Source organism: Salvelinus alpinus, chromosome 1 (assembly GCF_045679555.1).
Source record: "Salvelinus alpinus chromosome 1, SLU_Salpinus.1, whole genome shotgun sequence".
In the NCBI taxonomy this organism is placed as follows: domain Eukaryota; kingdom Metazoa; phylum Chordata; class Actinopteri; order Salmoniformes; family Salmonidae; genus Salvelinus; species Salvelinus alpinus.
In genome coordinates, this window is record NC_092086.1 from 101,435,136 (window position 1) to 101,450,705 (window position 15,570).

Sequence of the window (15,570 nt, forward strand, 5' to 3'; positions counted from 1 at the left end):
GAGTTACGATTATTGGTTTCATGGCTCAACCCAAGCATAGCAGCTCAAAGACTAGATTAACAAGCAATATTCCACATTAAGAATTATTTTAATACAATTATTACAGTATCTATCCTACACTAGTTCCCCAATAAAGGCTGACAGTTACTCCAAGTGCTGGTTGTCGAAAGTGTTTGGATCTTTCATAATGTGGGTCCAGACATGAATCCTGCGGAGGAAAATATTATCAGTATTTATTACAAAAAGGCCTAAATGATCAAAACATGGTCATTTTGAGCCATAGACAGGTCTGTAGCACACAATGTCATCAGTACCCTCTGGTAAGTTGTGATAGTTTCTCTTTGTAAATGTCAATGCACCATCTATCACAGAGCAACCTCAAGGCTTAATGCTGCTCACCCAAGAGTATTGGATCATATGATATTCTGTCCCAAGACCAGTCAATAAAATTAGTGATTTGATGACTTACCCATAGAATGAGCTTTATGGCTTTGGAAATCTCCCTCTGTTTCTTACCACAGACCTGGAAAGGAATAAACACCTTGTTAATATGACATGACAGCCTGGTGATGTGATATGAACATGTTTAGCTTTATCTGACCAAGTTCTCACATGTTACGTGCCTACTGTAAATTCTTCCTGTGTGGCGGTTTATAAACAGGGACAGCAGCTATTGGAAAGAAGTTGAGGAAATGTATGCATTTTATAATTAAACATTGCTCAATTGCATCTCTGCTCATCAGTACAGTATTAGGTACTGTAGTCTGACAGACCTGAACATTCTTGGAAGTCCACTGTGATGTCACAGAATGCAGCCCTTCTGTGGTTGTTCATATGGATTCTCCATCCATAATGGCTGGGGAGATAAACATGTACATAAAGTTATGTGAATCCATCCAACAATGTAGTTGCCATAGATCAAATCCTGTTTAAAACAGTAATGTTCGTCATGTGGAATGTCACTCCTTGAGCACTAAGAGTACATAAGAATCAAGTTATATTTGCATTTTCAAATGTCATCCGAAACCCAATTATTCCATCCATATAGTTTTTCTTTGTGCACTCTTACTAGATGGATAGCTAGCTAATAGTAACGTTACATATGCATATTAAATCGTTTACAATTTCATCCTTCTTCTGGACTACATTAGACGAGCCTGGGATACTTCTGAGACATTGTTCTGCGAAAAAAGTAAAGAGGACGTTAGCTTACATCAAATATAGAGTTTACTCTGGCCAGCTAGCTAGTTTATTGGCCAGCAGATCCGACCCGTTTGCTTACATAGGGTCGGACAGCATTCCTGTATAGATTAAGACACCGCGGAACTGGCAAAATATATGGTTCGGAAATGTACATCAATCCAGGGATGACAAATGCGTTGTACTCCGAATAGTCTCATCACAAATATTACAGCACTGGCTCTGTGGTTTCTTAATCTACACGGGAATTATGTCCGACCCTAATGTAGCTGTAAGTGAACGGGTAGGATGCTGGATAGTTAGCTAGTTTATAGGACACATGTGGCTAGTTAACGTTAGCTAACAATGGATGGCATAGCTACAGTTAGAGGTTAGCCATTTGGCTAGCTAATACTAGGTTATCTTAATCATTACAAACGTCAGTATGATTGTGCTTTTATCCCTAGCCATGAAATGTATACACAATAATAAAACTGCATTCTTATATGTGCCTCCAAGCCGTGAAATGTTTAATTAAAGATCGAACGCTTCGGACAGCGAGCATTTTTGACCTGCTGTGTGAAGAAAACAACATTGACGTCACATCCTGTTCAAGTTTAAATGTTGGTGCATGATCAGTAGTTCTTCCCAAAATGAATGGATTTTCAAAGTGATAGTTTGTTAAATTTCCATATAACACATCTTAATAATTCCTTATAACAAATATAATGAATATAAAATATTAAAATACGTTACTGCAAATATGAACTAATTGTATCACTGTCAATAGTAAATGTGTAAATATGCCTTGTCCATTGCTGTTCTGGTTAGTGTTTATTGGCTTATTTCACTGTAGAGATTCTAGCCCTGCTCTCTATACCATATCCAACCTCTCAGTTCCACCACCCACATATGCGATGACATCACCTGGTTTCAATGATGTTTCTAGAGACAATATCTCTCTCATCATCACTCAATACCTAGGTTTACCTCCACTGTATTCACATCCTACCATACCTTTGTCTGTACATTATTCCTTTAAACTATTTTATCGCCCCCAGAAACCTCCTTTTACTCTCTGCTCTAGTAGCTCTAGGCGACCAATTCTCATAGCTTTTAGCCGTACCCTTATCCTACTCCTCCTCCTCCTCTGTTCCTCTGGTGATGTAGAGGTGAATCCAAGCCCTGCAGTACCTGGCTCCACTCCTATTCCCCAGGCGCTCTCTTTTGATGACTTCTGTAACCGTAATAGCCTTGGCTTCATGCATGTTAACATTAGAAGCCTCCTCCCTAAGTTTGTTTTGTTCACTGCTTTAGCACACTCTGCCAACCCGGATGTTTTAGCCGTGTCTGAATCCTGGCTTAGAAAGACCACCAAAAATTCAGACATTTTCATCCCCAATTACAAGATTTTCAGACAAGATAGAACGGCCAAAGGGGGCGGTGTTGCAATCTACTGCAAAGACTGCCTGCAGAGTTCTGTTATACTATCCAGGTCTGTTCCCAAACAATTTGAACTTCTACTTTTAAAAATCCACCTCTCTAAAAACAAGTCTCTCACCGTTGCCGCCTGCTATAGACCACCCTCTGCCCCCAGCTGTGCTCTGGACACTATATGTGAACTGATTGCCCCCCATCTATCTTCAGAGCTCGTGCTGCTAGGCGACCTAAATTTGAACATGCTCAACACCCCAGCCACCCTACAATCTAAGCTTGATGCCCTCAATCTCACACAAATTATCAATGAACCTACCAGGTACCACCCCAATTCCGTAAACACGGGTACCCTCATAGATATCATCCTAACAAACTTGCCCTCCAAATACACCTCTGCTGTTTTCAACCAAGATCTCAGCGATCACTGCCTCATTGCCTGCATCCGTAATGGGTCAGCGGTCAAACGACCTCCACTCATCACTGTCAAACGCTCCCTGAAACACTTCAGCGAGCAGGCCTTTCTAATCGACCTGGCCGGGGTATCCTGGAAGGATATTGATCTCATCCCGTCAGTAGAGGATGCCTGGTCATTTTTTTTAAATGCCTTCCTCACCATCTTGAATAAGCATGCCCCATTCAAGAAATTTAGAACCAGGAACAGATATAGCCCTTGGTTCTCTCCTGACCTGACTGCCCTTAACCAACAGAAAAACATCCTATGGCGTTCTGCATTAGCATCGAACAGCACCCGTGATATGCAACTTTTCAGGGAAGCCAGAAACCAATATACACAGGCAGTTAGAACAGCCAAGGCTAGCTTTTTCAAGCAGAAATTTGCTTCCTGCAACACAAATTCAAAAAAGTTCTGGGACACCGTAAAGTCCATGGAGAATAAGAACACCTCCTCCCAGCTTCCAACCGCTCTGAAGATAGGAAACACTGTCACCACCGACAAATCCACTATAATTGAGAATTTCAATAAGCATTTTTCTACGGCTGGCCATGCTTTCCACCTGGCTACCCCTACCCCGGACAACAGCACTGCCCTCCCCTCTGCTACTCGCCCAAGCCTTCCCCATTTCTCTTTCTCCCAAATACAGTCAGCTGATGTTCTAAATGAGCTGCAAAATCTGGACCCTTACAAATCAGCCGGGCTAGATAATCTGGACCCTTTCTTTCTAAAACTATCTGCTGAAATTGTTGCCACCCCTATTACTAGCCTCTTCAACCTCTCTTTCGTGTCGTCTGAGATCCCCAAAGATTGGAAAGCAGCTGCGGTTATCCCCCTCTTCAAAGGGGGGGACACCCTTGACCCTAACTGCTACAGACCTATATCTATCCTACCCTGCCTTTCTAAGGTCTTCGAAAGCCAAGTCAACAAACAGATTACCGACCATTTCGAATCCCACCACACCTTCTCCGCAATGCAATCTGGTTTCAGAGCTGGTCATGGGTGCACCTCAGCCACGCTCAAGGTCATAAACGATATCGTAACCGCCATCGATAGGAAACAATACTGTGCAGCCGTATTCATTGACCTGGCCAAGGCCTTTGACTCTGTCAATCACCACATCCTCATTGGCAGACTCGACAGCCTTGGTTTCTCTAATGATTGCCTCGCCTGGTTCACCAACTACTTCTCTGATCGAGTTCAGTGTGTCAAATCGGAGGGTCTGTTGTCCGGGCCTCTGGCAGTCTCTATGGGGGTGCCACAGGGTTCAATTCTTGGACCGACTCTCTTCTCTGTTTACATCAATGATGTCGCTCTTGCTGCTGGTGATTCTCTGATCCACCTCTACGCAGACGACACTATTCTGTATACTTCTGGCCCTTCTTTTGACACTGTGTTAACAACCCTCCAGGCGAGCTTCAATGCCATACAACTCTCCTTCCGTGGCCTCCAACTGCTCTTAAATACAAGTAAAACCAAATGCATGCTCTTCAACCGATCGCTGCCTGCTCCTGCCCGCCTGTCCAACATCACTACTTTGGACGGCTCTGACTTAGAATATGTGGACACCTACAAATACCTAGGTGTCTGGTTAGACTGTAAACTCTCCTTCCAGACTCACATCAAACATCTCCAATCCAAAGTCAAATCTAGAATTGGCTTCCTATTCCGCAACAAAGCATCCTTTACTCATGCTGCCAAACATACCCTTGTAAAACTGACCATCCTACCAATCCTCGACTTCGGTGATGTCATTTACAAAATAGCCTCCAAAACCCTACTCAATAAATTGGATGCAGTCTATCACAGTGCCATCCGTTTTGTCACCAAAGCCCCATATACTACCCACCACTGCGACCTGTACACTCTCGTTGGCTGGCCCTCGCTTCATACTCGTCGCCAAACCCACTGGTTCCAGGTCATCTACAAGACCCTGCTAGGTAAAGTCCCCCCTTATCTCAGCTCGCTGGTCACCATAGCAGCACCTACCTGTAGCACGCGCTCCAGCAGGTATATCTCTCTAGTCACCCCCAAAACCAATTCTTCCTTTGGACGCCTCTCCTTCCAGTTCTCTGCTGCCAATGACTGGAACGAACTACAAAAATCTCTGAAACTGGAAACACCTATCTCCCTCACTAGCTTTAAGCACCAGCTGTCAGAGCAGCTCATAGATTACTGCACCTGTACATAACCCATCTACAATTTAGCCCAAACAACTACCTCTTTACCTACTGTATTTATTTATTAATTTATTTTGCTCCTTTGCACCCCATTATTTCTGTCTCTACTTTGCACTTTCTTCCACTGCAAACCAACCATTCCATTGTTTTTTTAGTTTTTATTTTACTTGCTGTGTTGTACTCACTTCGCCTCCATGGCCTTTTATATTTTTATTTATTTATACATATATTTGTTTGCCTTCACCTCCCTTATCTCACCTCACTTGCTCACATTGTATATAGACTTATTTTTTTTTCACTGTATTATTGACTATATGTTTGTTTTACTCCATGTGTAACTATGTGTTGTTGTATGTGTCGAACTGCTTTGCTTTATCTTGGCCAGGTCGCAATTGTAAATGAGAACGTGTTCTCAATTTGCCTACCTGGTTAAATAAAGGTTAAATAAAATAAATAAATAAATAAAATAAAAAATAAAAAAAATAGGTCGGAATAAATACAGTCTGTTTACTCCACTGGACTCAATTTGAAGTTAGATTTATATATTTACTCGTCTCTGATGGGCTAATCCGTTAAATAAACTCATGTTTACTAGTAAAGCATTAGACAAATCTAAACGGATCCAACTCTAACGTCACCCAATTGAAGTTGACATTTAAAACGGTTAAGGTAAGGGTTTCGGGTTGGGGTAGAATAGGGTTTAAAAATCGGGTATGGACGCCCCAAGGATCCCTGATAGCACTAACCGTTTACAATTGCATTCTCTGTACCGTAGCCATTTAACTAATTGAAATAAGTTCTCCTCTGTATATACAGTACTTTTTTGAGTCGTTTGGTAGTAAGCTAAGCTTTAACCATGTCTAACAAATTAATTTAGTTACGTTCAGTTAACGTAAAGTAACGAAAGACGTAGAGTTTTCTGGCTAACATTTCGTTATCTAACGTTAATCAACGTTAGCTAGTAAAACATTTTTTAAAGCTAGTTTGTTAACTCACTCACCCAAGTTGACTAATTTACCAAGTAATTGGGGAGCTCAACCTGTCAGCCACCATGCTTGTATTGAATGCAACGTTACTTAATTAACTAGCATGCCAACATGACTGGTATGCTTAGGCTAGGTGTCAGACAGAGTCAGGTTTGACAATGAGTGCCGAGATCAAAGTAAAACGAGTGTCCTCGAGGAAGAGGTCCAGAGATGGGCTCAGAAGTCATCTCACGCCCGTAAGGAAAAGACCCAGTGCTTCTGGACGACAATATCCTGACAACAGCACAGGCGAAATGGAGCATCCCAGGGCTATGGACCAATCTATGGATGCAAAGTTCAGTGAGGTGGGTAGCTAACATAACAACCGTACAGTACACTGTTTGTGGTCTGATCATATATTGTCTAGTAATGCGTTACACATGTATTAACAGTTTTACATTTCTTTTGCAGTACTGTAGTGACACTGAGGATTTATTTGGGGACTATGACAGCATTGTAGGTGACAGTTCTTTCCTGGCCAAGCTGGATAGAGAGGAGCAGAACATGAGATGGTATGACATTGACCATGCAACCAGCTACCAATACCCTGTGGTTCTGCAGCATGAGAACCCTGACTTCACCTCACTGAAGTCTTCAACCGACAACTATCTGAAAAAATCACGTGATGACTCAATGACAGACTCAATCCTGAAGTGCTTCAGTAATGACTTTTTCAGAGACATGCAAAGCTCACAGCTCGCCTTTCAACAGGACTCTCCAAACAGCAGAGCGGATCTGCTGTCCAGATGGGGACAAAACGTCCATGCCTACGAGACGTCCTGAGTCTGTCAGCACTGAAGATGGAAATGAGAGGCACAATGCAGGTGTGGTCCCCAAGGCGAGGAAGAGCATGTCAGATCATCTGAAGAGAGCCATGCTGGTTAATGCAGCAGCTCTTTCTAGTGTCTCACGGACTGCAATGCAGAAGGAGGCCATAGTTACAGAGGAGATCAGTGTTGCCATGCAGGCTATGGAATCTGTCTCCATGGAGAAAATGGACCTTGGGCCTTTCTTCGGTCTTCCCACCAAAGTGAAGGCGCTGATATGTAATCTCAAAGGAATCAAAGATTTATATGGTGAATAGCTTTCTACCCCTTTTCCCTGTCTAATTGCATGTCCTCACTATAGTTCTGTGTCAATTTTACCATGTTTTACCATGTTTTAAAAGTGTGTGGTTGTCTTGAGTAATTGGATTTCTTGCCCTGCTTCATATTACAGAGGATCATAATCAATGCTCTCTTCTATTTCAGAATGGCAGAAGAACTGTCAACCTGGACTCAGTTCAGCAGAGGAGAAACCTCATCTACTCTCTGCCCACCAGAGGTGGGAAAACTCTGGTGGCTGAGATTCTCATCCTCAAAGAGCTTCTATGCAGAAAGAGGGATGCCATTTTCATTCTGCAATACATATCTCTAGTGCAGGAGAAGGTATTGTGGTCATTATATTATGTTTACAAATTATCTATAATTCCCATTTCATCCAGCTACACAGGGATTATAATCCAACATTTTAGTATTCAAGGTCACATTTGAGTTAGGAAATTGTCACAAAACTCATGTCAATGGAAAATCTGAGCGCTGTATTGCATGCATTTCAAGGTTCGGGGGTTGGCCAGTTTTGGCCTGGAGCTGGACTTCATGGTGGAGGAGTATGCTGGCAGTAAGGGCAGGTTCCCTACAGTGAAGAGAAGGGGAAAGAGGTCCCTGTACATCGCCACCATTGAGAAGGCCCACAGCCTGGTCAACTCCCTCATAGAGGCCAACAGACTGGACAATGTGGGGCTGGTGGTTGTTGACGAGGTATGCAAATATCTTATTACATAAACATCTAAGACATTGGCAAATATAGAATAGCCACTCACTAAACACAAAAAAATGAATCCTCTGATGCATTGTGTATTTGATGCAATCAATTATATTGTACAGTAGTGTCTAATTATTTCTGTTTTTATTAGCTCCACATGTTGGGTGATGGTAGCAGAGGAGCTATCATTGAGATGACTAGCCAAAGTGCTCTATGTCAGCAGTAATTGTGACTGCTATTCTTACTCTTATCATGTTCATGGAGATTGGAGATCTTTTGAAAAATGTGTTTTCTCTTTACACAGAGTCAACTCAGATCATTGGAATGAGTGCTACTCTGGGCAATATCCAAGATCTTCAGGGGTTTCTGAGCGCAGATAACTAAACTAATGACTTCAGACCAGTTTGTAATTTCCTAACCATAGGCTTGATATACGCAATGCCATTTTATCCTCTGTGGTATGCCTACTTCTTGTTTGTGAGAGTCTACATGCAACATGAAAATCACCAACATATATATTATTTGAAACCTTACTTAAAATGGATACAAGTTAGACTGCGGGTTGTGCACTGCTTTGTCTCTATGATTGTAGGCCACTGATAGCCATGGTGTTTATGTTTCAGGTCGAGCTGAAGGAGTATGTTAAACTGAAGGACAGCATATATGAGGTGGACCCAAAAGAGGATTGCTTCAGGTTCTCTCGGCTCCTAAACCTTAAGGTATGTTCATCCATTTTATTTTGAAGAGTCATATTTTATATGGCCTGAGGGGGGTGTGGTATATGGCCAATATACTACGGCTAATGGCTGTTCTTATGACACGGAGTGCCTGGATACAGCCCTTAGCCGTGGTATATTGGTAATATACCACAAACACCGAGGTGCCTTATTTCTATTATAAACTGGTTACAAACATAATTAGAGCAGTAAAAATAAATGCTTTGTCTTACCCGTTGTATACGGTCTGATATACCTCGGCTTTCAGCCAATCATCATTCAGGGCTCTAACTACCCGGTTTGTAATGAAATATATACTTGTCTCTAGTACCAGGCAGTCGGCTGTTGAAGGCTGACACATTGTATTTGAAGTCTTAACACCTGACTAATCCTTCTGTTTTCCAGTACTCCAGTGCAATGCAGAAGATCGATCAGGATCATATTGTTGCCTTGGTAACTGAGGTCATTCCAAGCCAGTCGTGCATTGTCTTCTGTCCCACCAAGAAAAATTGTGAGAACATGGCTGAGATGATCTGCAAATACCTGAAAAAGTAAGAGACATATCTTTGTATCCCTCCTCTCTGTATTCCAAATAATGGTAAGCCTGTCCAGTGGCTGTGATTGTGTAGATTGTGATTGATCCAACATGCCACTTCTTCTTCAATTCTCCAGGGACATTATCCAGTGCAAGCAGGCAGAGAAGGCTGTGTTGCTGGGGGAGCTAAGGAGCAGTGGGAACGGCTCCCTGTGTCCGGTGCTCAAGAAGACAGTGCCGTACGGCCTAGCCTATCACCACAGTGGGTTGACCAGTGAGGAGAGGAAGCTGGTGAAAGAGGCTTACTCTGCTGGGGTTCTCTGTCTCCTCACCTGCCCCTCCACACTGGCTGCAGGGATCAACCTACCTACTCGGAGGTAAGCCAAAGCAAAGAAGCTAACCTGTCTCAGACTACTTTATTGCTACTAAGGCTACTAGGAACAGCTGTTCTCACATGCGACATGTCATAACATAAGTTGCATCTCTGTGTTAGATAATGACAGTTCTTATAGACTTAATTGGATCCATCATTGTGTGTTTGAACCAGGGTGATTCTGCGTTCTCCATACATGGCAGTAGACTTCCTGAAGAGGAGCCAGTACAAGCAGATGGTGGGGAGGGCTAGACGGGCCGGGATAGACACTCACGGAGAGAGCATCCTCATCCTACAGGACAAGGACAAAGTCATGGTAAAGAGCAACAACTGTAAACATGTGCATGTAGTACTACATCAGGTCCTTATGTTTGCACGTTCTGACAGACTCATCTAATGCATTGTTCCTGTCCACCTTTTTATATTTTCAGGTCAAAAAGGTTGTGTCCGCACCAATGGAGATCTGTAAAAGCAACCTAATGCATGATAACGGAAAGGGTGTTCTGAGTCTCATCCTATCAGTCATTGGATTAAATGTGTGCACTTCTTGAAGAATATCCATAAGTGAATTCCAGAAAAATCCAGTTTCCTTTTTAAATGTATCTTTTTAGCAAAGAACTTGGTCTTAATTAATGAATTGATTATATGGTTTTTGTGTTTTTTTTCTTTGTCTCCCTTCAGATCACGAACAGCTTAGAGCAGGTCATAGACTTCATGGATGGTACGTTGTTGTCTGTCCAGAAGAAACAGGTGTGCTTGGAGAGGAGCCTGTGGGAGGTGACACAGGAGTGTGTTGAGCTGTTGAAAGAGAAAGGCCTTGTCACTGTGTCCACAGAGCCACAGGATAGGACTCTGCAGGTCACCAAGCTAGGAAGAGCTACTTACAAAGGTGAACTACTCTCAAACACTCCAGAGCTGGTGTTAATTCCATTTCTATTCCCATACCAGGACATTGTTAGCTAGCTAGCTAGCTGTGCTAATCTTGCTATTTTGTAGAAAGCCCTTGTTGATACTAGCCAGATGGCCACAGCTGTTTTTAAATAATTATAATATCAATACAAGCTACATTGGTTAGCTAGCTTGGAGGAAGTATTTAGTGTTGCATGCATTGCGTCTGTGCATTTAGCTAGCTACCATCCCATAGCCTACATCGCATATGAAGTGTGACTTGCTCATCCATGGATATATGGAGAAAATGCCCTCTTTTTCCTTTTTGTTGTCACTGCTATTTGCTCCCACACGTGGGGGTTCATGCTCTTGTTTTAGCTCAAAGTCAAGTTGTTGGCCACTGACGAGCATTGCGACTGTACAAGTAGAAATTATATTTTCTTCACTCGGCAAGCAGCAGGTACCGCTTTTGTTTTAGCGAGAGAAGGAACGGCCTCCCAGTGTGATAAGTACCTATCACCAGTCTATTGACAGTGAGCTTCTCGGTGTGTTTCATGCTTAGGAATCCATTTCAATCCTGTTACAGAGACATGTTTTTTCTATGAATCAATCCTACAGTCTTAAGTGTGTCTGCCCTCTCCTCCTCAGGCTCAGTGGATCTGACCTACTCTGGGGTCCTGTATAGAGACCTGTCTAAAGGCCTGGAGAGCCTGATGCTGGATAGTTTCCTCCACCTGGTCTACCTGGTAACACCCTATGACATGGTCTCCCAGTGCAAGCCTGATTGGATGATCTACTTCAGACAGGTTAGAGCCTTTATGTGCTTCTTAATTCTTTATTTATAATAATATATACACTACCGTTCAAAAGTGTGGGGTCACTTAGAAATGTCCTTATTTTTGAAAGAAAAGCATTTTTTTTGTCCATTAAAATAACATAAAATGTATCAGAAATACAGTGTAGACATTGTTAATGTTGTAAATGACTATTGAAGCTGGAAACGGCAGATTTCCAGATTATGGAATATCTACATAGGCGTACAGAGGTCCATTATCAGCAACCATCACTCCTGTGTTCCAATGGCACGTTGTGTTAGCTAATCCAAGTTTATAATTTTTAAAGGTAATTGATCATTAGAAAACCCTTTTGCAATTGCGAGTACAGCTGAAAACTGTTCTGATTTTAAAGAAGAAATAAAACTGGCCTTCTTTAGACTAGTTGAGTATCTGGAGAGTCAGCATTTGTGGGTTCGATTACTGGCTCAAAATGGCCAGAAACCAAGGACTTTCTTCTGAAACTTGTCAGTCTATTCTTGTTCTTAGAAATGAAGGCTATTCCATGTGAGAAATCAAATCAAAGTTTATTTGTCACGTGTGCCGAGTACAACAGGACCTTACAGTGAAATGCTTACTTACAGGCTCTAACCAATAGTGCACACATTCGTCCGGAACAGCTGGTGCTCTAATGCATGCTTCAGTTTTGCTTGCATCGAAGCGTGCATAGAAGCAATTTAGCTCGTCTGGTAGATTCGTGTCACTGAGCAGCTCGCAGCTGGGCTTCCTTTTGTAGTCTGTAATAAACTCAGCAAAAAAAGTAACGTCCCTTTTTTCAGGACCCTGCCTTTCAATGATAATTCATAAAAATCCAAATAACTTCACATATGTTCATTGTAAAGGGTTTAAACACTGTTTCCAAATCTTGTTCAATGAACCTTAAACAATTAATGAACATGCACCTGTGGAACTGTCGTTAAGACACTAACAGCTTACAGACGGTATGCAATTAAGGTCACAGTTATGAAAACTTAGGACACTAAAGAGGCCTTTCTACTGACTCTGAAAAACACCAAAAGAAAGATGCCCATGGTCCTTGCTCATCTACGTGAACGTGCCTTAGGCATGCTGCAAGGAGGCATGAGGACTTCAGATGTGGCCAGGGCAATACATTGCAATGTCCGTACTGTGAGACGCCTAAGACAGCGCTACAGGTAGACAGGACGGACAGCTGATCGTCCTCGCAGTGGCAGACCACGTGTAACAACACCTGCACAGGATTGGTACATCTGAACATCACACCTGCGGGACAGGTACATGATGGCAACAACAACTGCCCGAGTTACACCAGGAACGCACAATCCCTCCATCAGTGCTCAGACTGTCCGCAATAGGCTGAGAGAGGCTGGACTCAGGGCTTGTAGGCCTGTTGTAAGGCAGGTCCTCACCAGACATCCCCGGCAACAACGTCGCCTATGGGCACAAACGCACCGTTGCTGGACCAGACAGGACTGGCAAAAAGTGCTCTTCACTGACGAGTCACGGTTTTGTCTCACCAGGGGTGATGGTCGGATTCGTGTTTATCGTCGAAGGAATGAGCGTTATACCGAGGCCTGTACTCTGGAGTGGGATCGATTTGGAGGTGGAGGGCCGTCATGGTCTGGGGCGGTGTGTGTCACAGCATCATCGGACTGAGCTTGTTGTCATTGCAGGCAATCTCAACACAGTGCGTTACAGGGAAGACATCCTCCTCCCTCATGTGGTACCCTTCCTGCAGGCTCATCCTGACATGACCCTCCAGCATGACAATGCCACCAGCCATACTGCTCGTCCTGTGCGTGATTTCCTGCAAGACAGGAATGTCAGTGGCCTGCCATGGCCAGCGAAGAGCCCGGATCTCAATCCCATTGAGCACGTCTGGGACCTTTCGGATCGGAAGATGAGGGCTAGGGCCATTCCCCACCCAGAAATGTCCGGGAACTTGCAGGTGCCTTGATGGAAGAGTGGGGTAACATCTCACAGCAAGAACTGGCAAATCTGGTGCAGTACTTAATGCAGCTGGTGGCCACACCAATACTGAGTGTTACTTTTGATTTTGACCCCCCCCTTTGTTCAGGGACACATTAATCCATTTCTGTTAGTCACATGTCTGTGGAACTTGTTCAGTTTATGTCTCAGTTGTTGAATCTTGTTATGTTCATACAAATATTTACACATTAAGTTTGCTGAAAATAAACACAGTTGACAGTGCTGAGTTTTTTTTAGTTTGCAAGCCCTGCCACATCCGATGAGCGTCAGACTCGGTGTTGTAGGATTCAATCTTAGTCCTGTATTGACGCTTTGCCTATTTGATGGTTCGTCGGCGTGCTTGCATCTTGTTGAATGCAGTCTTAGTGCCAGCATTGGTTTGATGGTAAATGGACAGCTACGAAAAATCTAGATGAACTCTCTTGGTATTTAGTGTGGTCTACAGCTTTTCATGAGATAATCTTACCTCAGGCAAGCAAAACCTTGACGTCTTTTAATATTAGATTTTGCGCACCAACTGTTATTGACAAATAGACAGACCACCACCCCTTGTCTTACCGGAGGTAGCTGTTCTGTCTTGCCGATGCACAGAAAACCCATCCAACTGTAGATTATCTACGTCGTCATTCAGCCACAACTCGGTGAAATGTCCTTTTGGTAGGATAGTCTCGAACGGTGCTCCTCCTGTTTATTCTCCAATATTTGCACTGCGGCCAATAGGACAGGTGGTAGAGGCGGATTACCCACTTGCCGCCAAATTCTCACAAAGCACCCGGATCTGCGTCCCCTGTATCGGCGTCTCTTCTTTTTGCGAACAATGAATTTGGGCCTGGTCTGGTATCAGCAGTAAATCCTTCACGTCTGACTCATTAAAGAAACAATCTTTCTCCAGTTCGATGCGAGTAGTCGCTGTTCTGATATCCAGAAGCTCTTTTCGGTCATAAGAGACGGTGGCAGAAACATTTATATACAAAATAAGTTACAAACAACACGAAAAAAACAGGCAAAATAGCACAATTGGTTAGGAGCCTGTAAAACGGCAGTCATGCCCTCTGGCGCCATTCTGATGTTTGGTATACTCAGTTAATGACATTTGGGACCAGGCAAGCTAAATATAACTATATTTGTCCCTCGTGTCAGTGTTTCATAGAGGCACTCTGAAAATGGATCCATATCGTATGCATGATTATCATAAGAACATTGAGATTTCACTTCAGTGTAACAGGGCTTGGGGTTACTGCAAACACTTCTCAGTACTAAGAATAGCTCTTAAGTTTTGTCTGCTCTTTGCCTTCCATTTTGACCCCACTGATCTCACTGTGTCCTCTCTCTGTTTATCAGGAGCTGGAGGAGTTCTGGCCCTTCAATGCTCTCCTGACTGAGCTGACCCGCAGGCTGACCTACTGTGTCCAGGCCGAGCTCATCCCTCTCATGGAGGTAGCGGGAGTCATGGAGGTCAGACTTTAAAAAAAATCTCTATTCATTTTATTGGCATTATACCATCCTCAAAATGGTGACAATGTCCTACTTACCTGTCAACAAAAGGCCCACAAAAACATATCCACATCTTAGGTATCCAGTTATAAGAGCAATTGTCCTAGCCAAGTTATTCAGGCATTGTTCCAGTAGTATTTTTGCATGCTGTAACCATTTATCTGCTTTTGACAGGGAAGAGCCAAGCAGCTGTACAATGCTGGATATAAGACACTTGCTCATCTGGCCAATGCTGACCCAAACGTTCTTGTCAAGACTTTGGAGAACCTCTTCAAGAAACAAGCCAATCAGATTGTTGCTTCTGCAAAAGTATGACTGTTGTCAAATGCTTAGCACGCACACACACACACAATTGCGCTGTTTACATCCTAAATCCATACAGAATAAATAAAAACATTGAATATCGTAGAAAATGGGATTGTGATGAGACGTGTTGAGCATTTACTCTATAATCATTGTCCTTTTTTGTGGTCTTCCTTTGTTTCAGATGCTGCTGAATGAGAAAGCTGATGCACTTCAGGAGGAGGTGGATGACTTGTTAATGATGCCTCTTGATCTCCCCTCTTTGTAAATATGTTGCTGGGGTGGATTTATTTAGTAAACATTACTTTTTTTTGGCCTGGTGTGTTAATATTGTTTGGTGTAACATATTGTTTATCGGAGTGCTATTAAAACATAATGTGAATCT

The 15,570-nt window shown here is 43.0% G+C and overlaps 1 long non-coding RNA gene and 1 pseudogene across 2 annotated transcripts; one reads left to right on the top strand and one right to left on the bottom strand.

Annotated features, from left to right (window-relative positions):
• Nucleotides 1-69: 69 nt before the first annotated feature.
• On the bottom strand, nucleotides 70-2,349 carry LOC139536924 (uncharacterized). Of its 2 annotated transcripts, XR_011667426.1 has the most exons (3): nucleotides 1,123-1,839; nucleotides 470-856; nucleotides 70-208 (listed from the first exon to the last, which is right to left on the bottom strand). It is a non-coding gene; the product is annotated as an uncharacterized lncRNA (long non-coding RNA). The 2 variants fall into 2 exon arrangements; XR_011667425.1 differs by having other exon boundaries at nucleotides 470-2,349.
• Nucleotides 2,350-6,391: 4,042 nt separating this feature from the next.
• LOC139536884 (helicase POLQ-like) lies at nucleotides 6,392-15,570 on the top strand (annotated as a pseudogene).